The following is a 24,346-nucleotide window of genomic DNA, read 5'->3' on the forward strand; positions in this document are numbered from 1 at the left end:
GGAAAGGCAGATGTGGTCGGCAGTATTACTGATTTTAACTCCTCACCCCTTCCTGTAACTGCACCCTCTGCCGTCTGGCTATGCAGTTCCTCCATGGCACTGTGACTACCTGGGCCAATGGCAAGGGGCCGGATATGAAAAGAGAAGTTACAAACTTATGATTTAGGAGGTAACACCTGTTTCCATTCACCCGTCTTGCCTTTCTGTGATTGCCAGAATAAAGCATGGTTAGCCCACTGGTCTGAGGAAGAAGGAAAATGTGTGGAGCAAACCTGGACTTAACCTGTAATTGATGAGCTGAGCTTGGATCAGCCAACCCCAACTAACCCAAGAGCACCTGAACAAGAATACGTCACTGTTTTTCAGCCACTGAATTTTGAAGTGGTTTATTATGCAGCATTACCAAGGATAAGGAAGAGTTCCTTGTACTTCTAGTCCACCTGCAGTTGTGTTAATCTGAAATTCCACACAATGGCATGATGGGAAAGAAAACACTAAGCACTAAAGGAAGACAAAATTAATGCTTTAATAGTCCCTAGGTTGGCTATAGAATGTCTTGTAACCATTACACTAGAAGCAGCTTTTAGGATAGCATAAATCAAAGATCATAATCCTGTTAAAATAACAAAACAAATACATAAATGCCCTCTTGAAATTAAGGCACTACAAAAAATTATACAGGATTAAAGAGAGAATGGAGGTGTAAATTGGAGCCAGGAGTTCAATAGCTAAGAAAGCCTGAGTCAATGGAGAGCTGACAATGGTTAATCACCTGCTTTCAAGATCTGAAAAGACGAAAAGGGTGAAATTCTGTAGTCTGGAGTCTCTGGCTCTACTTTAAAATACAGTGTTATTGTCCATAATTCTGTCAAAATTGAAAATGGATCAAAGCTAGGTCTATTTGGAGTAATTTTCCCTGAATAAGGTATAGAAGGAGCATCAAAGCTTAATACCATCAACATGAAAGAGAAAATGCATGGAGCTGGTAGCTGGATGGAGCTGTCCATTCACAGAGCAGAGCCAACCTGTGGAGCCAGCTCATGAGGCGATGCAGACAGTACTAGTGGAGGTGAGCTTAGCACAGAGGTGCCACATCATTGCCAATAAGAGCAGCAAAGTTATTCTCATTTACTGGGGGTACTATATGCCAGGCTACCTCTGCTATAATCTCTTTCTCTCTCTATCTCACTCTATCTATCATCTATCTATCTATCTATCTATCTATCTATCTATCATCTATCTATCTATCTATCTATCTATCTAATATCCTATCTAATAAAATAATAATATTCAAATTGACTGTCACTCAAACACACAAGATGGCTGCCCCTATGTGGGCAAAGATGGATGCTCCCATGTGAACACAAGATGGCCTGCAGGGGAGGACAGTTGGGAGGGATCAGGCCTGCAGGGCAGGGCAGTTGTGGGTAATCAGGCCTGTAGGGGAGGGCAATTAGGAGTGACCAGACCTTCAGAGGAGGGCAGTTATGGGTGACCAGGCCTGCAAGGAAGGGCAATTAGGGGCAATCAGGCTGGCAGGGGAGCAGTTAGGCATCAATCAGGCTGGCATGGGAGTGATCAGGCTGGCAGGCAGAAGCGGTTGGGGCAATTAGGAAGGCAGGCAGGCAGGCAATCAGTTGGGAGCCAGCAGTCCTGGATTGTGAGAGGGATGCCCGACTGCCTGTTTAGGGCCGATCCTACTGGGAACCCAGACTGAAGAGGGTGCAGGCTGGGCTGAGGGACACCCTCCCACCCCTCAATGCACCAGGCCTCTAATATATATATCTCCATCCTTCAATCATCACAATAATCTTACCAGGCTGGTACTCTTCTGTTAGTGACATGAACCAGGCTGAGAAAGTGAAGTGTGTTGTTTGAAGGCAAAGAGCTAGTACATGAAGAATGAGGGAAGAGACTAGAGAGCTCTGACCCCAAACCCAGATTCTTCCTGCACCAGCACAGTACTCCTGAGGTTTCTGAGCAAGGATGGCTTCCTTTCCTTGCCTTTCCTTGTTTTTCCTGTACAGAGGATTTTGAGTTTACCTAGTGCGTATCTACTCATCATTAATGTCACAAATTGTATCACAAGTTCGCTCAGAAATACTAATGTTCCTCTGTTTAGGAAACCATGCCACAATTATTTGTTGTTTTCCAATACAACCTCTGACTGCAGCAAAGCCAGTCTACTGTGGTTTCAAGCCCTAAAATTGGATGAAACTGGTAAGCAGCACCTTTCTTTAGTTATGGAAATAATCTGGAAGGCTGTCTGGCTTTTGCACCCCGGTGGCCCAGTAATTCAGAATGCTCTGTTATCTCTGTGCACAGATTCACCTACTTACAGAGCACGAGTAACAATGGAATACAGTGGTGCTGGCTCTTCCTAACGGAGCTCTTTGAATGCACAGCCCTTCCAGAAGCTCTGACACTCATCAGTCACAAAGCCGGGCTCACTCGCCCGGCTCATGTCAAGCACAAACACCTATTCAGTCAGCTGAAGTAATCAATGAGAGCAACACAGAAACCAAAAGCACAGCATTCCAGGGTGCATCACCAAGCATCCAGCCTACTGTTGAGCTGAATTTATACGAAAGCTGACCAGATGTCTTGTTTTAAAAGGGCTCTCTGCCTGACCGGTGTGGCTCAGTGGCTGACCATTGACCTATCAATCAGGAGGGCACTTGCAGGGGTTTCGCACTTGATCCCCAGTACGGGGCGTGCAGGAGGCAGCCTATCAATGATTCTCTCTCACTCTCCCCTCCTCTCTGAAATCAATAAAAAATAAAAATTATAAATAAAAAGGGTTTTCCTTTCTAAAAACTTAAAGTTTTAACATTCACCTTAAATTATTTTCATGAAAATATTATATGCAAACAGAGTAATAAGGGTGATAGCTAACAGTATATGAGTATTTTATAGAAAGGGAGTTTGTTGTGGCACAGGCCCAGTCCTGACCCCTGTAGGAACCCTCCATCTGGAAATAACTCCGTGCACTCCCTGGACATCACATCATATCCACCTGCTCAGCAGGACATTCTGTCTTCCTCCCATTAATGGGCACTTAGACATTTTTCATATACCTTGCCTTTTTTCTTTTAAATATCTTGGAAATCTTTCCATATTGGAGAAAACAGTGGGGAACAATCTGCTTCAAAAGGTCAACCTCTTTTGAAAACTGGAATATATGTCACTAAAAAATATTAACTTCAGACAAAACAGACCTGAGTCCTTAAACCATTTTTGCTCATTATGAATGGATTCCAGCGGATACAGTGAAGAAAGGGAACATCACTGGGGACCCAGGAACAGACAAGCAAGAGTCCTCAGGGATTTGGCTGCTTTCTTCCTTGATATACGGATTGTATTTCTTATTTCTTTTTCCCGCCTTTCTTCACAGGAACAATAGGTATATTGACATTATTGGAAGGCTTTACAAAGGTCCCTTCTAAGTCACTCTCTGTGTCCCTCTAGATACCCAGTATGTGCATCTAAAGTTACTATCAACAATGCTTTGTTGAGTTTGGTTCAATTGTTTACAGTTGAATAAAAGTTATTCACACATTCACATTCACACATTCACACACACACACACACACACACACACACACACACCCTCCTACTGCTGTAGAAACTGGTTTCCCAAAACTTCAAACTTGCCATAAATGATGACTATAAAAGGTGTGTAATACTTTAAACAATAAAGATAAAAATAAAAAATATAAAAAGGAAATCAGCACACAGTAGTATTAGATTTATCACAGCAAGGCGTGAGAGAACATTTAGGCACCCTGCAATTCTGCTTATGATCTGGATTGCAAATCTCTGAGGAAGGATTGCAGTACTGGCTAATCGGCTGATATGGCTGGGATGGGCTGGGCGGGCTGTGGAGGGGCAGTAACAACACACAACTCACCTTTCAACCGAGGCTGCCAGGCCAGATAGAGCCACGCAACACACGTTACACAATTACAGAGTATAATAATCTCTAAAGAATATAAATTGCTAAACATAACCTCCAGTGGACTGCACCACCTCTGACAATGGCCTGATGGATTTTCATCAATCCTTGAGAGCACGTTTGGAATAGGCAACATTAACTTGATGGACCCATGAAATTCAATCTCTGAGGCCTAAAGCGCTGCCTGAAATCATTGTCAAAGGAGAGGCATGAGTAGAAGGTGGTGACTGGGAGAAACATGTTTGAGTGTTATGGTTTTGTTAGCAGAGAAAACATGTCAGATTTCAAATATTCCCAAATCAAAATTTCTAAGGGCAGAAGCTCAACCTGCAGGGATATAGCTGGCAGGTGGGACCACCTTGAGGGCTGCTGATCCCACAGGCAGCTCCCTGTCACCCACAGTATCCTCCAGTGTGACATGCAGGAATTATTTATGTAGTGGTGGTTAGCACAGGCATTGGCCCCTATAGGTCAGTAATCCATATCTGCAAAGCCAAAGTTCTGCATTAATGCTATTTGGGAGCCTCTTTCCCTTACTTTAAGTGGGATAAATTTTGACATGCTACATGCCCACCCCTAGCCCTGCCCCCTCTGCCCCATGACGAAGTCCTCAAAATGTAATTACAATATAGTAACTATTAATATAAACCACCAACTATCATTTTCACAGCAATTCCTGTAAAAGCAAACAAATGTTTTGTGGGATATTTAGGTAAATATTTTTGCATATAAACATAGAACTGAGTCTTACTTTTATTTTGTGGTGCAGGGTATGAAAAATAAAGACATGTTTGGCTGGAAAAAAACCCACTGTCAATTGGGAAGAGAAATGTGCTGGATATTGAGAGTGATGCTGGGAGCAGATGGCACATAGGAAGAGTACAACCTGTGTGATCGGAATCATGATTAAAGAGTAATTAGCAAAGGAAGAGCTTCCTGAGGCTGCCAACACCATAGCAGCAGAAATGGATGGACTGTGGGTAAGGGAGTGAGATCATGAAGTGCTTTGCAGAAGGACCAAAAGTAGCCTGAGAAAAGAAAGAGAAAAAGGAACGGGCTTGGTAAATAGGAGGGTTCAGTAAAGAGAGTGACTAGATTTGATTAAAAGGAACAACAGGCATGTGAATTTGAGTCAGATAAGAAGAGAGTAAGGTATCTGGACCTTACCTATTGCAAAAAGTCAGCAAGCAACAACACAGGAGACTAAGGCAAAGTCAAATGACACAGTACACAGAACGTTCTCTGTTACGGGAAGACAGCATGCTAGAAGGAAAATATACTAAGTATATTAATAAATATTAGTGACAATAGACAGAACTTTCAAAACATAGTTTCAAGGGTTATGTGTTTTAATATGAATAAAAATTAAAAACAAGCCAAAGGCCTGACCGGGTAGCTAATCTCCAGTCAGGGTACATACAAGAAGCAACCAATGAATGCATAAGTAAATGGAATATATACAATATATATATCTCAAAATCAATCAATAAAAAAACAAAACAAAACAAAGACTTTGAGAGCTGAAGGGGGCTTTCACCGTTGTCCCATTTAACAGTGAAAGTTGATAAATGGTTGGTGCATACAGCAAGGCAAGTGGGCACTCAGGCACTTCAACCCTAGACAGGCTGTCCCCTCATACATTCTGGCACACACCATAGTGAAGTTTAATACTTATATTTCAATTAAGCAAGACTCTATTAACAACAAAGACAACTAAGCTTTACTGGCAGCTAACTTGGTTTAAGGACAATAACCTATGCTATGCTGGTTTAAAGTACTAGTTTGTTTAATGCACACAAATTCCCTAAGATTGCTTAGGGCTATTGCCACCTATATATCACATTTAGCCTGATGACAATATATGGTCTTCTAATAAATATCTGGGAAACAATAATTATTGTATGTAATGCCATATTTAATGCTGTAGAGTTGGTAACATTTATAACAAATCTTGGCAAAAAGAACATGGGCTAGATCATCATTCTAAACATGATCTCATGTTTCAACTCCAAGAAAAAAATGAGAAGTTCACAAAGTAATCTCTATTTCCATTCTGGATTGCCTTTGTGTTTTAGTTTTCTCATGTCTGTAATAAAGTATTAAGCTACAAAATAAAAATCCTTGAAATAGAAACTAATTTGAGGAAGCAAGGGGAGACAGTTGAAGGTAAGCAAAAGGGAGTTTTGCAATTAAATTATATTCCCTTCTTCCCAACCCCTAACTTCTCTCATATGAGGAATAGAAGTATTAAAACTTGGTTTACCTAATGTGACTCCTAATTCAGAACTGGATTATAATAAACTGAAGGCAAAGTTTGGTGATGGAACCAGCAGGAAGACATGTCTATTCATGTGATATCATGACATGTCACTATCATGACAACTAACAAAGATTTCATCGGCTTAAACACTAGAAGAGTTATATGAGATGCTCTCAGCACATTTGTAACTATACGAGAAAAGAAAATTAGGTCACCTACTTTCCATTCCAATTTTCCAAATGTGAGTAGCTATTTCACTAGGTACACAGACTGATGCGGGGTTGGGAACACTCTCAACATTCTCTCCTGTGCAGAGCTGACCCTCTTTAGATTGAGTCTTAATTACATGCTACCGCAAATTAATCCTGTTACATAACCTGTGTGATTCTGACAGTTAGGCATGAAGACTCTCCTAACTCAGGTACATCAAGGTACATCAAGGAGCAGCAGCAGGAATAAAAAATCACAAGGATAATGAGACTGTGTGGTCTACAGACAGATCCTTCTTTAAAAATATTGGTGAATGAATAGTATAGAAACCTAGGTTTCCATGGGCTGGAGTTACTTGTGAAGAACAGAAACTCAAATATTCTCCATGCTGGAGTGACATTTAAAAAAGAAAAGAAAAAACAGACCCCATGTGGAACATAACCTGGCAGCTTGCTTTGATGATTTCTGGAATGTCTCTCTTTAAATCTTGACTCTGATTCTGGCCTCATAACATTTTGAGAAGCAGAGGAAATAAAACACAATACAAAGTCCTAATAATTGGTAGAAGCAAGAGGACATAAGCAAAGAACAACCTCCTGCCAGAAAGCAGGACTCCATGTAGGAAGACAGTGAAAAATAGATTTGTTCAACAGTAGCTGACGGGGAGGCATCTGTCTCTTATTGAAGGACAAATTAGATCCTTGGCAAGACTTCCCTGGGGGAGGCACTGGGCAGGAGCCTGGAGAGAGGAAAGGAAGGGAGCAAAGGAAGAGGAAAACTGGGGTTTTGTTTACTATGTAAATCTGAGGCTGTGTTGGGGTTGTGATAACTTGATGCCTCTCCTGCTGTCTTGAATCAATCAGGGCAGGTAATAAATTAAGTAGTCTCATTCCCATGTTAATTTGACTATTGAGCAGGACCTGAAGAAGGTAGAATTCAGATGTACTTCTGCCCTGAAACTGGCCAGGCCATTCAGGAATCCAAGAAAGCCTTGCTTAGAAAGGCTCTGTTGTCTGACATTTATTTACTGTCACATCCTCTCAATATGTTACAGGTTGTTCCTTCACTTACACACCACCCAGTTACTTGTATGCCGGTCCAGGCAAGGGACTCTTTATAGTCACTATTTGAGGAACATTCACTATATACATAGCAGCATGCTAAATGCTAGGGGGTATGGGGAACAATCCCAACTTCCAGCCAAGATAATAAAACAGAGACAGAATGTACCGTCCTGTCTGAAACAACTAAAACACCAGTGAAAACATATGCAGAAAAAATGGCTTTCAGGTATGTAAATGTCAGGCAATGAAGGACAGTGATTCCTGAGACACAGAAAACAAACAACACAAAATCTACACCTTACTATATGGAAAACATTTCTAGGTCACAATGCAGACTGGGGAAAACAAAGAGAGCTTAGTAACCCCTCTCAGTTGAAAATATGTAGCTGAAAATCCAGGGAAGCAAACGCTGCTAGAATTTTTAGAGCAAACTATTAGGGAGGAGAAATCAGTATCGTGATAAAACTCTGGTGATTCTAACTCATGATCAGTTAAGTACTGCTTAACATGTAAAGTTAAAGAAATTACCCAATACTAGGGAAAGAACCACCATAAAGGTTAAACCATGCCCAGAGCTCACACAGGGCTGAGAATAGTGGTTCAATCTCCCAAGTGTCAGAGTGGAATACCACTGAATTCACAAAGCATTGCTTAGACCAGCGGTCACCAACCGGTGGTCCCCGGACCACTGCTGGTCCCTGAGGTCCAAAAGGTTGGCAACCACTGGTTTAAGGAAACCTTTGCAGTAGCGGTTGCCAACCAGTGGTCCGTGAGGTCCGAAAGGTTGGCGATTATTGGTTTAGAGTTCTAAGATGGATCTTCTTGCTCCAGTGGCAGAGAAAAATCCATCCAAGGCTAAACACAGCTTGGGTCCTGCCTATCAAAGCCTAAAAGCAAGACTTGAATGGTAAAACTGTTTCGAGTAACTTAACCACGTCACAGAATAAGCTGAAGAAGTTTTTTTGGAATACATAAACACAGAGAAAAAACCCACACAATATGGCATTGGATTAAAAAAAAAATTTACCAGGAATACAAAAGAGGAGGAAAATACAACTGATGGAGAAGAAAGATCAATGAAAAAAGCAAATTTATCCAGAAATAATGAAAATGGCAGAATTTGTAAAAAGAGGAAAACTATGGAAGAGCAAACTCCTGCAGATAAACCCTACTATGTGTTGAGATGAAAAAAAAAATACACTGGATGAGATTAATGACTACTTAGAAAAAGAAGAAGAAGAGATGGATAGACTTGAAGACAAGGCAACAGAAATGCTCCAAACTGAAACATTAGGAAAAAAAGTCAACAGAATATCAGTGACAATCAGTGAATCAAGTGGCCAAATGAATGCTCTTAAAATTCTTGAAGAAGAGTGACAGGGGGAGGTTGAATAAAATGTTTAAAAAGGATTACCAAGAAATTTATTAATTTGATGAAAATTTTAAACTGATTTACAAATTTAATTAACCCTAAGCACCAGAGTAAACCAAAAACCACAGTGATGGAAGAGAATATCTGAAAAACAGCCAGAGACAAAAGAAACAATACAGGCAGAGCAACATAGATAAGAAAAAACATATTTTTTTTGGTCCAAGATGATGCAAGGTAATATGATCATCTCAATAGCTGAGAGAAAAGCAAACATTTGACAAGATCCAACATACATGCCTAACAAAAACTCTCAACAAAGTAGGAAGAAATCTCTTCAATCTGATAAAGGACATCTGTAAAAAACCTAAAGCTAGTATCCTCCTTGTTTGTCAAACACTGAATGCTTTCACCCAAGATCAAGACCAAGATAAAGATGTCTACTCTCACCACTTCTATTCAATATTGTGCTGGAGGCCCGGCCCGGCATGGCTGAGTGGTTGACTGTCAACCTATGAACCAGGAGGTCACAGTCTGATTCCAGGTCAGGGCACATGCCAGGGTTGTGGGTTCGATCCCCAGTAGGGGACATGCAGGAAGCAACTGATCAATGATTCTCTTTCATTGATGTTTCTATCTCTCTCTCCCTCTCCCTTCTCCCTGAAATCAATAAAAAAAAATATTTTTTTTAAATATTGTGCTGGAGGTTCTAGCCAATGCAATAGAGCAATAAAAATAAATGAAAAGACTACATGTTGGAAAGGAAGAAGAAAAATTATTCAGAGATGATATGATCATTTAAATAGAAAATCTATGGAATCTACAAAAAAGCTACTAGAACAAGTTGATTTTAACAAGATTGCAAGATAAGATCAACACACAAAAAATCAATTGTATTCTGTATACTAGTAATGAATAACTAGAATTTTAAATAAAATTACTACTTAGGATAGCATAAAAGCATTAAATAGTTATAAATCTGCCAAAAGATATGCAAGACCTGTACATTTCCAGTTATGAAACATTGGTGAGAGAAATTAAATACTATCTAAATCAAGGTAGAAATGCACTGTGTTTATAGATTGGAAGACTCAAGATTACAAAAAATGGCAATTTTCTCCAAACTAATATATAAATTCAACATAATCTGATTCAAATACGCATTAAGCATTCAGTGGAAACTAAAAGCCAGATTCTAAAACTCATATGGGAATACAAAACCTCTAGACTAGCTAGCTAACTGGGAAAGAAAACAAAGTTGAAAGAGTTACCAAACCTGACTTCAAGAATTGCTATGAAATTACAGTAATTAAGACAGTGTATTATTGGCATCAAGAAGGAACAGTAGCCCTAGCTGGTTTGGCTCGGTGGATAGAACTTCAGCTGCGGACTGAAGGGTCCAAGGTTTGATTCCAGATCAGGGCACATGCCTGGGTTGCAGACTCAATCCCCAGTAGGTGGTGTGCAGGAGGCAACCAATCAATGTTTCTCTCTCATTGATGTTTCTAGCTCTCTCTCTTCGTCTCTGAAATCAATAAAACTATATATATATATATATATATATATATATATATATATTTTTTTTTTTTTAAGGAAAACTCTAGTAAAACACATACATGGTCAACTGATTGTCAATAAAGTTGCGAAGATAATTCTTTTCCACAAATAGTGTTGAGACAATTGTTTAGATATGTAAGAAATTTTTTCTATCCCTGGTACCATAAAGTTAACTAAAAATTGACCAAAGATATAAAATTATAAAACTTCCAAGAAATAAACAGGGAAGAAAATCTTTTTGACCATGGGACAGACTCATGATTTCTTTGGACTTCATCAAAATTATGTACTTCTGCTCTTTGAAAGAAACTATTAAGAGAATGAAAAAACAAACCAAAGAATGAGACAAAATATTTGAAAACCACATATCTAATAAAGTTCTCTATCCAGGATATATTTTTTAAAAACTCTCAAAACTCAATTGTCATAAAAAATAATAAAAAGTGGACAAAATGTTTGAACAGCTACTTCACCAAATAAGACATATAAATGGCAAATAAGTACACGAAAAAGATGCTCAATATTATTAGTTATTAGAGAAATGCAATTAAAGCCACTATAAGATATTAGTACACACCCATTAAAATGTATACATTTAAAGATGTAGAGCTGGAACTTTCATTCAGAGCTGTTAGCAATATAATACAGTACAACTCAGGAAAATAGATTGGCAAGATTTTTGTTTCCTTTTCAGTTAAACATACACTCACCATTGGATCCAGCCTTTCCAATCCCAGTTATTTACTACCATAGACAAAAGAAAACAATGTTCATTTAAGGATTTATTCATAGCAGCTTTATTTGTAGTAATCGGAAACAGCAAAACCAGAAACAAACAAAATGTCAACATATGAATGGATAATCAAATTATGGTATATCCAGACCCTGGAATACTATTCCGCAATAAAAAGGAATGAACTACTGGCACTAATAACAACATAAAGGAATTTTAGTTATGCTCACTAAAACACACCACACACACACACACACAACATCAAAACAAAAGAAAAGGGAAAAAATATGAAATTTAAGAAAATGCAAACTAATCTGTGGTGACAGAAAGCAGATCAGTGGTTGCCCAGAGATGGAAGGGAGAAAAGGGGAAAGGAGGGGAAGGGGTGACAAGAAGGTATAGAGAAACTTTCAGGGATGCTGGAGATGTTAGTTATCTTTATTATAGCAATGGTTTCATAACAAAATTTATCACATGGGATACTTTAAAAACAATATGTTAATTATACCTCAAAGGCAATTAAAATATAGCATAAAATGTAACTACAAAGTATAAACTCTTGTTTTAGGGTCCTGTTTCTAAAACTTCAATTAAGGCAATGCCCTCTTTTAAACATACAATCCTCATGCCTTCCATAAATGTTGTTTAAAATTTCAGAAGTAATTAAGTATTCTGACAGGAACAAAACCAACGTAACAGAACACGCTTTTTTACACTGCAAATTCTCCTCCAGTCACTTTGATGTGGTCCAGTCCCTTTGAGAGTATGATTTTAAGTTACATTTTTAAATACGGCCAATTAGGCATTGGAGGATATAAAGCAAACACAAGGGAGAAGGAACTAAGAAAGGAGCAAAATCAACAACTAACAATATACCAGTAAACTTCAAAGAATGACCTCAAATGTGGTCTGAAGGTAAAGGTTTGGCCTTTATTCTAAATTTGAATCAAAAGCTGCGATGCTTGCTTAGCCTGTTCTTTGTTCATTTTTCACCTGTCTGATTCCCTCTCACCCTTGATTACTCTGTTTATCCCTGCAGCCACATTAAATTCACAGTTTCAGGCTGCTAGCTGGCCTCACATTGAGTCCGCAGAGCTTTGTGACCTGCTAGACAACAAATTCCTGAGTGGCATTACTGCCATTTATGCCACCGCCACCAACCCTGCTTTCCTGTGTGTTCCCTCCCCTGGCTCACTTTCCCAGACTCTGTAAGGCTCTGGTGTGCCTAGAATGAGCAAATCTAGTCCAATAGTAGTACATTTAAAGTGGCATACATCTTTTCTAGGAGGCCACCACCATCCTTACCTCAACGCACGATGACTACAAAGGCTGCAACTATTACTGAAAATATATAACCAAATGTCATGTTTAAAGTGGGGGAAAAATCAGAATGTAAAATGATATTCATAAAAGAATTGTAGCCACAAAAATACTAACAGATGAACAAAAAACAGAAGGACATGTGTAAAAATGAGAAGTTAGTTTTCTCCCCCTCTCCCTCCTGTTTTCATTATCTTTATTGATGTTATATTGTCTTTATGGGGGGAGGAGGGAAACCCAGTTTATTGACAGCTGCTAGCTGGAAGGCTTTTTTATTCTATCCAGATGAAATAAATAAAGCAGAGGCTTCTATTCATCTGGGGGAAAAAGAAAAAAAAAATAACAAATTTATTTTGCTCCTATGGTGGGCGTTATAACTATAGTGGATTTGTTTGACTGCCAATTACTGGTAACAGTCATCTGATTGTTATACATTTTATAAATGTGTCTAGTAGTGTTCTATCTGGAGATGTATATGGTTTAGGGGGGAAACTATCATAACTTTATCTCCCTCTCCACAAGATGAGAAAACTGACTCTGGTTTCTTTAGAGACATGGCCCACACCTTTCTACAGCCACAAGGGTATGTTATGGCCACTCCCAGGAAGGTCTGGTCAGAATACCATTCTCCAGGGAATAATGCTACTGTGGCAAATCATATGAGAGGGAAAACAGGATTTTGTTGAGTTTATTCTGAAGGTCAGAGAGCATGCCACCCCAACATATGCTGTGTTGTTCTATTGATAATCTTGAGCTGCAGATGCTTGAAAAACAGCAAATGCATGCAGAGTCTTTCATTGAAGTCTCCTGATCTGCCTAAAATCTAATTCCCCCTAAAGGAGCTCAAATGTCATAGATCCCCTTGATGGGAGAAGTGTCATCAGTGAGCAAAGATGGACTCCTGTCACAGGACAGGAAACTAGAGATTGACATCACACCCAAACTTTGTTACAAACCATTTCCCCCCATCCCCATTCATCCTTCCTAAAAATCACTTACTCTCCCCTAAGAGACCCACATCTCTGTCCCCTTTCCCTAGGAAAAAGGTATTTAAGTCTGGATTCTAAGCCACGTTGGGGAGTTATTCATTTTTCCCTGGATCTCCCACATATACACAAGGTACACGTTAATGAACTTTTGTTTTTCTCTTGACTATCTGTCTTTCATTACAAGGGCCTCTGCTAAGAACTCAGAAGGATAGAGGAAAACTATTTTTCCTCCTCCATAATTCTATCTGAGGAAATCAAGTTCCAGGCTGAACAATGAGATTGGCTCAAGTGTGAAGCAGTCCAAGCTGAGGGGAGGGAAGCTTGTAGGGAGAAATCAATGATATTGGCATCAAAGTGAGACAGAGGGCACATGCATGGCTGCTGGTGGGAGTTTAAAGTGGTTCAACGTTTTTGGAGGATGATTTGGCAAAATCTATAGAAATGCTCAAGGTACATCCAAGAGTCTCCTAGGAATACTGTCTGCTGAGATAAAGCATGAGCACATAAGCCCTGGTCAGATCCCAGGATGCTACTGTGGGCTCCCCTTCCACAATAGGAAAACTTGGGAACAATCTGCATTTTTAGGATGAGGTGGTATCTATATAATAAAAGCACAGTATGCTAATTAGACCAGACGACCTTTCAGATGAAGCCAGGGCTGCAGGGAAGGCCAGGTCCTGGGTGCCAGAGGGAAGCCAGTACCAGCAGCTGGCGGAAGGAAGGCCTACTCTTGCATGAATTTTGTGCATCGGGCATCTACCGTGTTTCCCCGAAAATAAGACATCCTCTGAAAATAAGACCTACTTACAGGTTTCCTTCTGAGTGAAATATAAGGCATCCCCTGAAAATAAGGCCCCCCAGGCTAAACATGAGAGATTTGGTCCACTGATTCTGAAAGAAATGGAGTCACAAGAAATTCACCAGGAAATTCAGGAATTGGATTGTTATGATGATGTTCCAGAATATTGTCATTGAATAAATGAGTAAAGTCTTGATACTGTAGGATTCACAGTTTGTCTGGTTTGTGTTGACAACTACCGTACTACCGTACGGTATACAGGTAAGAAATTTCCTTTATTTTCATTTAACAATAAATGTGTACCATATTCTTCTTCATGGAAAAATAAGACATCCCCTGAAAATAAGACCTAGTGCATCTTTGGGAGCAAAAATTAATATAAAACACTGTCTTATTTTCGGGGAAACAGGGTAGTATAATAAATACATAGCAGCTGAAGACCTGATTATCATGCAGCGGTTAAAACAAAATAGTGAGTTGAAAACAATGCTTGTAATTTTTTAAGTGAAATATACATCACTCATGAACACATGATACTTATGCATAGACACAGAAGAAAGTATATGCATAACATGTTTAATCAGAGCTTCCAGGGAGGGATTACTGTGATGCTGGAGAGGATTTTAACTTTAACATTCACATACTTCCATAACATAGTGGAATTCTAATTTAATTTTAATTAAATTAAAAAGACAAGATTAAATAAATTTAAAATAAATGGAACGGGGGATTGATACGGAGAACAAATGGTACAAATAATAGTGTATGCTCAAATTAAGAAAATAAATTTGGTAGTACAGGTGTTGGTAGAAAGACATTTCTACCAAAAATAATGTATGATGTTTGTTTTTTCTGAAAAACAAAACAAAATAAAAAAAAAAAGCACATGTTAAATGACTTTCTCTCTCCTTCCCTGCTAACAGCCACAATTCAAGTTTCTGGGCAAATGCAGGGAGGGAGCAGGCAGAACTGAACATTAAACAATGAACAAAGGGGTCTTATGGAGAAGAGGAGTTTCAGTATTACGTTATGCCTTTAAGAACCAAAGTGAGCTATGATGAAAAAAATGTTCTAGTTCCTTTTCAGATGAAAATAAGCTATGCCAATTCTGAACAATGCCAGCAGGCTGGCTTCCCAGGCTAGTCTGCAGGGGGCAGCCCATCCGCCTACAAGGATGGCTGAGGCGTGGAGCCTTGGGGACCAGCCGGTAGCCATCACCGCCTCCTGGGTGGGACGAGGAGGAGCTGTGGTGTCTTTGCAAACGGCTTCAGATCTCAAACCACAGCCGCCCACATCACCATCTGTTTCGTGCCATGTGGACCCTAAAGGAAAAATCCGGTTTGGTTCTGAAAATACTGTTTTTGCCTCACAAGGAATGAGACGTCTCCTTGGGCTCTGACTCCTGGCCCTCTGTTTTATATAACATTAATTAGAGATGCTAATTCTGTGCTGGCACGGTAAGGCAGCCACACCCTGGAATATGAAATCATAATCCGTAAAATTCTGCAAAAATGTGTCATTTTATCCAAGCGTAGCAGTTTTAAAAAATGCTTATGGCCCAAGGCTCCCTGACCATGAGTTCTAGCATGACGGGAGTCATAAGCTTGGCCTGGAGTCAATCTTGCTCTTCCTTTGACTCACAGACTTCTCTTATTTAATAAGAAACCTACCATTTAATAATGAAGTGCTCACATTTGACTTTGCAGGAAATAAAAATCCCCAAGATTGTTAATGAGATCTCAGGACAGAAGTTAGGAACTGTTTCCTATCAAAGCAATGTTACTCAGCCCCCAATGCTATTGGCTACCTGTGACACTGCATTTTTTCTCCCTGGCCAGCTGGCAAGATTTTAAGTTTTGTCAATAGGTGGTGTGGATGGGACCTTGGTAGAGGAAGGATCTTAGCTTGATCCAGGGCACGGGATCCCCCCACCAAGGGGGCCTCGCCCTCCAGCTTTCCAGCCCTAGCCCAGAAGCTCCTGCCTGCCTGCCAGAAGCAAAAGGGGATTTCTTGCTTACAGTGCCCTGCCTGCCAGCCAAGGTCCTCTGCTACCCCAGAGGGAGGACCCAACCCAAAGAGCTTCCCTGCCAATCACACCCGTCTGAGTATGTCCCCTTCTTGGGTTCAGTCCCTTCAGCCTTAGGATATTCTTTAGAACAGTGGTTGCCAAACTTTCGGGCCTCTCAGACCACACCAGTGATCCGAGGACCACCAGTTGGCGACTGCTGCTTTAGAATTCTTTTATACCCTCTTAGTAGTAAATAGCTTGCAAATAGTTAATAAGTCTCTCTATTAAAGCATCCCTGTTTAAATTACAAGAGGGTTTGTAACTCCAAACTGGACCCCAACGGATAGCCATTCATTGAAGAAGGTATCAGCTTTAAAGCTCATGTTGGCTCGCAATGTAGTTCCATCATTTATTTCCCACTGTCAGTGTGAAATAACTGCTAAACAGGTTATTTCAGGGCTTCTCTTGAATCTTTTAGGCTTCAATTCAACCAAATTAACAGCAACTAACTAGCAGAAATGACATCAACTGATAGTCATTAAGGGAAAGAGCTTTGTTCAAAATCCAAAATTTTAAATTTTTCATTTACCCTCATATTGATCTTGCTCACATTCTTTTCAGGTTAAAAGAAAAAGTCTTTTGGATTTTATAGGTGAGCACCTTCCTTATAGTTATTGCCTTATCTTTTCTTTCAACAGATTAAAGCTGGAGATCAATTTGGATACTTCACAACAATATTCAGTCTACTAATTAATGAACATGGTATATCTCTCCATTTATGGTTCTCATGCTATGTGCTTTGGAGTTGTACAAGTTCTTGGAGACACATCAGAGCTATTGTGGGGGATGGAAAAGGTCAAGCAGGTGTAATTTAGGGTTCCAGGATTATAGGTGAAATTTATTTAAAAATAATTACATTACTAATATTTTTTGAAAACTATGGATACTCTAGCCTCATTCTATAGGTGAATAAATGAACCCTGCTTAAGCATGTCCAATTACAAACAGACAAGACTAGACATCAAGTCTTTTAACAAGCAATCCAGAATGAGCTTTCATTCCAGAATTTGTGTAAAAATATTTTTGATATACTTTTTACATTTACTATCTATCATGACATGGAGTAATAAATTCTACAAATTTATCACAGATGGTTATGCTATATCACTTGCACTGGGTTTAAACACAGTGTAGTACAAAGAGAAATAACTTTGAAGCCAACAATTGGGTTTAAGCTGTGCTGGCTCCAGTTACAGGCAAGATTTGTGTATTATTTTAATGGAGGTAGTATGGAGCATTCAGGTCTACCAATGCTGTTCTTCAAACCTTGTTAGGGGGTGAATACACAAATTACTGAAACATATCCTAATCCTCCTCTCCCCCCCCCCCCCCAGGGTTCAGTGGAATTAATTAAATACTAATATTCTAATTAAAGTACAGAGTGGGTACTTGCTCCAGCAGCACATATAATAAAATTGGAATCATACAGAGATTAGTGTGGCCCCTATGCAAGAATGCACACAAATTGTGAAGCATTCCATATTTTTTATGTAATAATCAATAAAGAAAAAAAAAGAAATCAGATCTTGAAAAAAAAAAAAAAAGAAGAGAAAGTATAAGAATATATTCTGCTGATCAAATACATGCAAGTTATCAGGTCCTCAAAGACACAAAAAGTCCATAAAGCATGTGTGAACTAGCATTACATGAAGACCTTCTGCAGTAGACATTCTAGTGCCCTAACGGGGAAAACCCGGGTGACATCCAGGATGGACATCCTTTTCTCTGGTTTGCTTGCAAAGGCTTACACCATTGAAATTTAAAAATAAGAAACAGAGCTCATTTCAGTTAACAATGGAGTAAGTTATTGATTAGAATCCATATTCATAAGGCTTAACTACACTGAAGTTTATGAATGCTGAAGAAGCTAATTTTCTACCATAAAAATGCCATTGGAAAGTGCTATTACCTCTAAATGCAAAGGAGATGCGTTGCCCATTTTAGCTGTGTGCCTTTAAATTCCATGATATTGAATCTCTTATAGGACTTCAGACTTGCATCTTATTTAAATTAATTTCAAATCAATGACTCAGAAATGCATTGACTATAAAAGTTCAGCAGTAATACGTCTTGGTAAAGCTTGGTTTGGGAAAGGGAAAGAAAAGCAAGATGTTCTCCCGTGTGTGAAGGATAACATGTGGAGCCCTTGAGACTTGCTTTACCGCGCAACACTGGGTCGGTTTTTCTTCATATTCCATGTGTATTTTGAAAGTGCTACTTTGTCTCCAAATTCCATAAAAATCTTCTTGACAATGAAATAAAAATAAAATAAAGTACAGACCGGTAGGGAAAAAAAGAAAGTCTCTTTTTATATTCACATTTTTAAAGAAAAGAAAGGAGACAAGAAAAGGCAGAGTGACTCCTGAAGGTACTTCATGTTACGTTTTCATTATCACTGTTTTATTTCTACAGCAGGGCATGCCGAGACATACAGTGAATAAAACGTCTTCATTTGATTTCTTCTTTCTTTTCTGAGTGAATTTTTTATCTTCTCATCTGAAATGACAGGCTGATATTATCAAAGCTGTGTATCCTGAGAGTCAGTAGTGAACACGAATTTCCTTTTTTCATTATTTTTGGTAGAATACACAGACCGTAGAGGTAAGCTATCAGCACCCATATATCTTCAAATCCTTACTAGGTTCCCTTAAGGGGAAAGAAGGTAAGTAACCTGTCATCGCAGACAGTGTACCTTTCCTTCACAATGTTTAAAATTTTATCATGAAGAGATGAACCAGACAAAAGAAAGCATTTCTGACCAAAGCCACTAAAGAGCAAATACTGAGTCTCAGAAATTCAACTGTAAGACTAAAAACCAAAACCAAAACAATAACACTCAAAACATAGTACTTTTGCCTGTTGACTTGTACTTGCTTTCTTCATTTAGTTACATATTTCTGAAAACCGATCTACCATTTGACTACCTTGCTCCTATAAACGTTATTCTGATGAAAACCAAAGAAATATGAATAAAATATTTGGAATTGATTTTTTTATCCTTCACCTGAGGGTATTTTTCCCATTGCTCTTTAGAGAGAGTGAAAGGGAGAGGGGAGAGAGAGAAACATCTGTGTGAGAGAAACACATTGATTGGTTGTCTCCTACACGAACCCTGAGCCCCAACTGGGCCAGGGATCAAACCTGCAACCCAGGTACATGCCCTTGACTGGGAATCAAACCCATGACCCTTTGGTGAGCAGGCCGATGCTCTAACCACTGAACAGCACTGGCTGGGCTTGCATCGATTTTAACATGTGCCCTTCTCTTGGTTTATATGTTCATCTTAGTTAATACGTTGAGTTTCCTGGAACACAAGGAAGCATTCTGAATTATTCCCTCCACAAGCTGTTCTTCTGACCTTGTCTCTCAATATGAAGACCTCACTGAGAATGTCTCCTTGGTTAAGGGTTTGAGAAAGACCCTCTGAAAATGAAACCTTATCTTTGTCTTTTTCTCCTTCCTAAACCATGTCCTGAATATTACCATAGCTGTGTATGTGGGAGGAACAAAGTCGCAGTGCTCATCTCTGTCACTGGAGAACACCTTGATGAACTGCTTACACCAAAGCCAATCTCAGCATCTTCTTCTGTACCTGCGGGAGAGGCCACGTCCTTCTCACACTGTCTTGGATTCTGTCCCAAAGCTATAAACAGAAGGCTTGGCCTGTCAGGCGTGGCTGACATCAGTGGAAATAACCTGGAATGAGTGTGCACATCAGCGAAAATAAAGCACAGCTGTTTGGAGGGCGGGGTCACAGGAGATGACACAGGAAAATACTGAGCAGTGAAATGGAAGTAGCCAATAGTAGGCATATTTGTAGTTCTTTTTACCTTAACACAGATAGGGCTTTGAACACTGAATTAAAATTATAGACTAGATTCCTGGCACTTGTCAAACTCAGTTCTTGGGCTCCAAGGACTAACCATGGAGGATGGGTCGAGGCTGGAGGAAGTGAGAGTTCTGCTGTCTAACTTTCTGAGCAAGCAGTTGGTTTAAAAAGAGGAGAAAAAGAAAGAAAAAAAAAATCCCAACTTGCTTCTTGTAGCATTTTCATGAATAAAATCATTACTTAAAAAACTAGAAGACAAAGAAACACATATACCAGAGGAAAAAATGCTAAGCCCTGGCTGGGAGCTCAGCTGGTTAGAGTGTCTGTCGTCTGTATACCAAAAGGTTGTGGATTTGATCCCTGGTTAGGGCACATACAAGGGCAACCAATCAATGTTTTTCTCTCACATTAACGTCCGTGTCTCTCTCTCTCTCTCTCTCTCTCTCTCTCTCTCTCTCTCTCTCTCTCTCTCTCTCTCTCTGTGTGTGTGTGTGTGTGTGTGTTTGTGTGTGTGTGTCTTTTCCCCTGTCTCTTTCTCCCCCTTTCCCTCTCGCTAAAAATTAATTTTAAAAAGCACACATATCCTTGGGTGATGATTATAAAACAAAAACAAAAACAAAAAACTAAGTGGTGATTGAGACAGAATAGTTTACTAGTAAACAATAATTCAATATTCATAAGTCAGGAAATACCTGTTGTAACATACAGACCATTCTTTAACACTCAAAAGTTAAAGGTTCACTGGTGTATTAAAGTCACCGAGATTATAAGATGGACAATGTAGTACAGCACCTCTTACCTTTTTGAAAGAATGTTGGTACAGGTCTGTTCAAATAAATGAGTGCTCCCATTTTAACCAATTCATGCCAACTTAGATATGTAGGAAGAAAGATCATCTGCAGTGACCCCCAACCCTGTTCCTTACTCCCAAAGTAATGATTATAGGCTTTTGTTTTGTTTTGGTTTTTAATATATGTTATTGATTTTTTACAGAGAGGAAGAGAGAGGGATAGAAAGTCAGAAAAATCAGTGAGAGAGAAACATCAACCAGCTGCCTCCTGCACCCCCCCCACTGGGGATGCACCCACAACCAAGGTACATGCCCTTGACCAGAATCAAACCTGGGACCCTTGAGTCCGCAGGCCGATGCTCTCTATCCACTGAGCCAAACAGGTTAGGCCTGATTATAGGTTTTTAATGCCTCAATTTGACCTTGATACTGTATTGCCAGCACTTGGCTTGAGGATCTGTGCACTGCCCCGCCTAGCCTAGCACAGCTTTCATTCGGTTGCCAGGCAATAAATATTTTTACTGCCTAAGTGTCTACTTCCTTCCACAAAGTGGCTCACTGACAGACCAAAGACATAATTCCTGAAAGGGGAAATCTTCCTATTGACACAGTAGAAGAGAATGGCCTTTATGGACAGTATTCCACTTTGATTCATCTACAGCATACCCCCCCCCCCCCCCAATCCCCTAACAGACTTTATTTTATAGAGCAGTTTCAGGTTCACAGCAAAACCGAGCAGAAGGTACAGAGATTTCCCATATACTAGCAATAGCATCTTTTACTATTACCAAAAATTGAGCTCAATGTTTGAAAAGATATACAAACACTGCATTACATTTGTTTAAAAACCTTTTTGCTAGATAGATTATAATTTCACTAAAGTTAATGCCTTTTCCATTTCCTACCCAATTAGACATCATGGTATCAGGAAGCTCACTGTTATGAGAACGAGCCTCTGTATACACCACCTAATTATTTGTCTAAGCATATTTTTCATTCCGAGGAAGAAAATTAATAAGAAACTGGAAATTTGATTTAGTGCCCTTATGGTTTAGATTCTAGATTTCCACAGAGTGGCACTACCAGCCAGTACTAAGTACTACAAAGAAAACTCAATGAAAATTGTGCCAAACTTCATCAAAGTAGAAATTCTCTGAAGCCCGCTGCTGGGTGTATCCTAGGTACCCACAACTGCTGTACGAACTGAATCACATCCAAAGAGTCTATGATCAGATTAAAATGTGCATACATCACTACTCTGTGTGAGAGAGAAACAATATTTCATTTTAGCGGAAATAAGATGGGATCTGAGAAGTGAACCCAATGTTATTCTCCAAGCCACCTTTATGCATACCTTCCAGCTAGTTACTTTTCTTATGGCAAACATGAAACACTTATTAACACTAAATTTTAATCAGAGAAAATTGATAGTAATTTGTTCTGAGCTTCAATCAAATGAACTATGTATCTGAATGTTAAATCTTACATAGCATTGGAACAAGAACTGCAAAAGGAGAAACTAAATGAAAATGTGAACTCACATCTACTTTTAAACAAACAAATGAAAGAAAATATTCTCTAATTTTTAAAGTGGTTCTTAATGTCATCCCCATAGAGTTCCCCCCAAAAGATGCACTTTTTTAAAAAAAAAGAACACAGTGAAGTTTAAAAAAATGCAGTAATTCTGTTGGAGAGGATGTAAACTGATGCAACCCCTATGTAAGTGTGATGGTTCCTTAAAAAATTAAAATGGAATTCCTTATGACCCAGTGATTCCTCTTCTCAGAACACTAATTTGAAAGAATATATGTACCAACTTGATAATTGCAGCATTATTTACAATAGCTAAGATGTGGAAGCAACCCAAGTGCCCATCAATAGACAAAAATGTTGTTGTACATAAATGCAATGAAATATTACTTGGCCACAAAAAGAATGAAATGTTACCATTTGCAACAGCATGGCTGGACCTAGAGTGTATTATACTAAATGAAATAAATCAGTCACAGAAAGGCAAATACAATGTGATATAACTTCTATGTGAAATCTAAAGAACAAAATAAACAACAAACTGGAAGCAGACTTATAAGATAGAGAGAAAAACTTGATAGATTCCAGAGTGGAGTGGTGTTGGGGAAAAAGGTTAAAAAAAAAAGGTGATGAGATTGGGAAGTGCTATGTGATAGTTACAAAACAGGCATGGGGGTATAAAGTAAAGTGTAGAGAATACAGTTAATAATGCTGTAATAACTATTATATGTAGGATGCCAGGTGAGTACTTGAATTATTCATATGTAACCCATATGAATGTCTATTCTCTATGCTGTACACCTGACACTAATACAAAAAAAAACAAAACTGTTGAATATAAACTGCAATTAAAAAAAAATAAAAGAAATGCAATAATTCTATTATTACAAATATTTTGCAACATCAGGGTGCATGCTAATGATTGATTCCCACAAAGTACTCCCTTCTCTCCAATCCCTATTCCCAAATCCTAAACTCCATTAGGGAACTAAAAGCAAAACTAACTGCACTGCAAGATCAAAGTTGAAGGGAGACAGCAGCGAGGTCTGAGTAAAGAAATCTAGGTCTATGAGAAGGAATGGGAATTTCTAATTGGGAAATCAGAGAACATTTCGCTAGAGGGGAAAGTATTCCTCATATTCAGAAAAATGGGTTTTATTTAGACAATAGGAACAGGAGAAGTATAATTCTGGGCAGGTGTAAAGGCACAGAAGTATAGAAGTTTGACAGCAAAGGATGTGTTCCTACATCTTTGTTGGGGATTGGCCAACATGGAAGGTGAAGTCTGACCTGATCTTTGCTCTTGTCTTGGAAAAGAATGTACTCCTAAGTAGAAAATCAAGTTCACTGGCAATTTGGACATCCAGTTATTCAAAAGTAACAGGAGCCTGAGTTTATATTAGACACAATAATGAGAAAAAATTTAAGTGACTGGTACATTTAAAATAAACAGTTCTCAAGAAAATGTGCTATATACACATATATGTATGTATGTGAATCAATATTATTCAGCCATAAAAAATAATAAAAAATTGCACTTGCAATGATAAGAATGAACCTTGAGGGCATTATGCTAAGGGAAACAATCAGAGAGAGAAAGACAAATACCATATGATCTCACTTATAAGTGCAATCTTAACAAAACAAATTACCAAGCTCATAGATACAGAGAACCAACTGGTGGTTGCCAGAGGTAGGAGGTGAGTACAAATTTCCATTTATGAAATAAATTAGGTTATGGGTGTAAAAAAGTAAAGTAAAATGAGTTCTCAATGTTTTTCTAGTACAACTAAATTCATAAAGAGATTTTAGGTAGGTTACAAAAAAATGTCATAGCCTCCACACTCCCTGGAAAACATATGCCTGTCGTTTT

The 24,346-nt window shown here is 38.9% G+C and overlaps 1 protein-coding gene and 1 non-coding gene across 4 annotated transcripts in view; one reads left to right on the forward strand and one right to left on the reverse strand.

Moving 5' to 3' along the window:
* CDK14 (cyclin dependent kinase 14) overlaps positions 1-24,346 on the reverse strand; it is a 485,190-nt gene that overhangs the window by 154,935 nt on the left and 305,909 nt on the right. The window lies entirely within an intron of this gene.
* Positions 17,710-17,811, forward strand: LOC118714606. Its single transcript, XR_004986617.1, has one exon. It is a non-coding gene; the product is annotated as a U6 spliceosomal RNA (small nuclear RNA).

The sequence above is a fragment of the Pipistrellus kuhlii genome, unplaced genomic scaffold, assembly GCF_014108245.1.
Source record: "Pipistrellus kuhlii isolate mPipKuh1 unplaced genomic scaffold, mPipKuh1.p scaffold_m20_p_10, whole genome shotgun sequence".
Lineage (NCBI taxonomy): Eukaryota > Metazoa > Chordata > Mammalia > Chiroptera > Vespertilionidae > Pipistrellus > Pipistrellus kuhlii.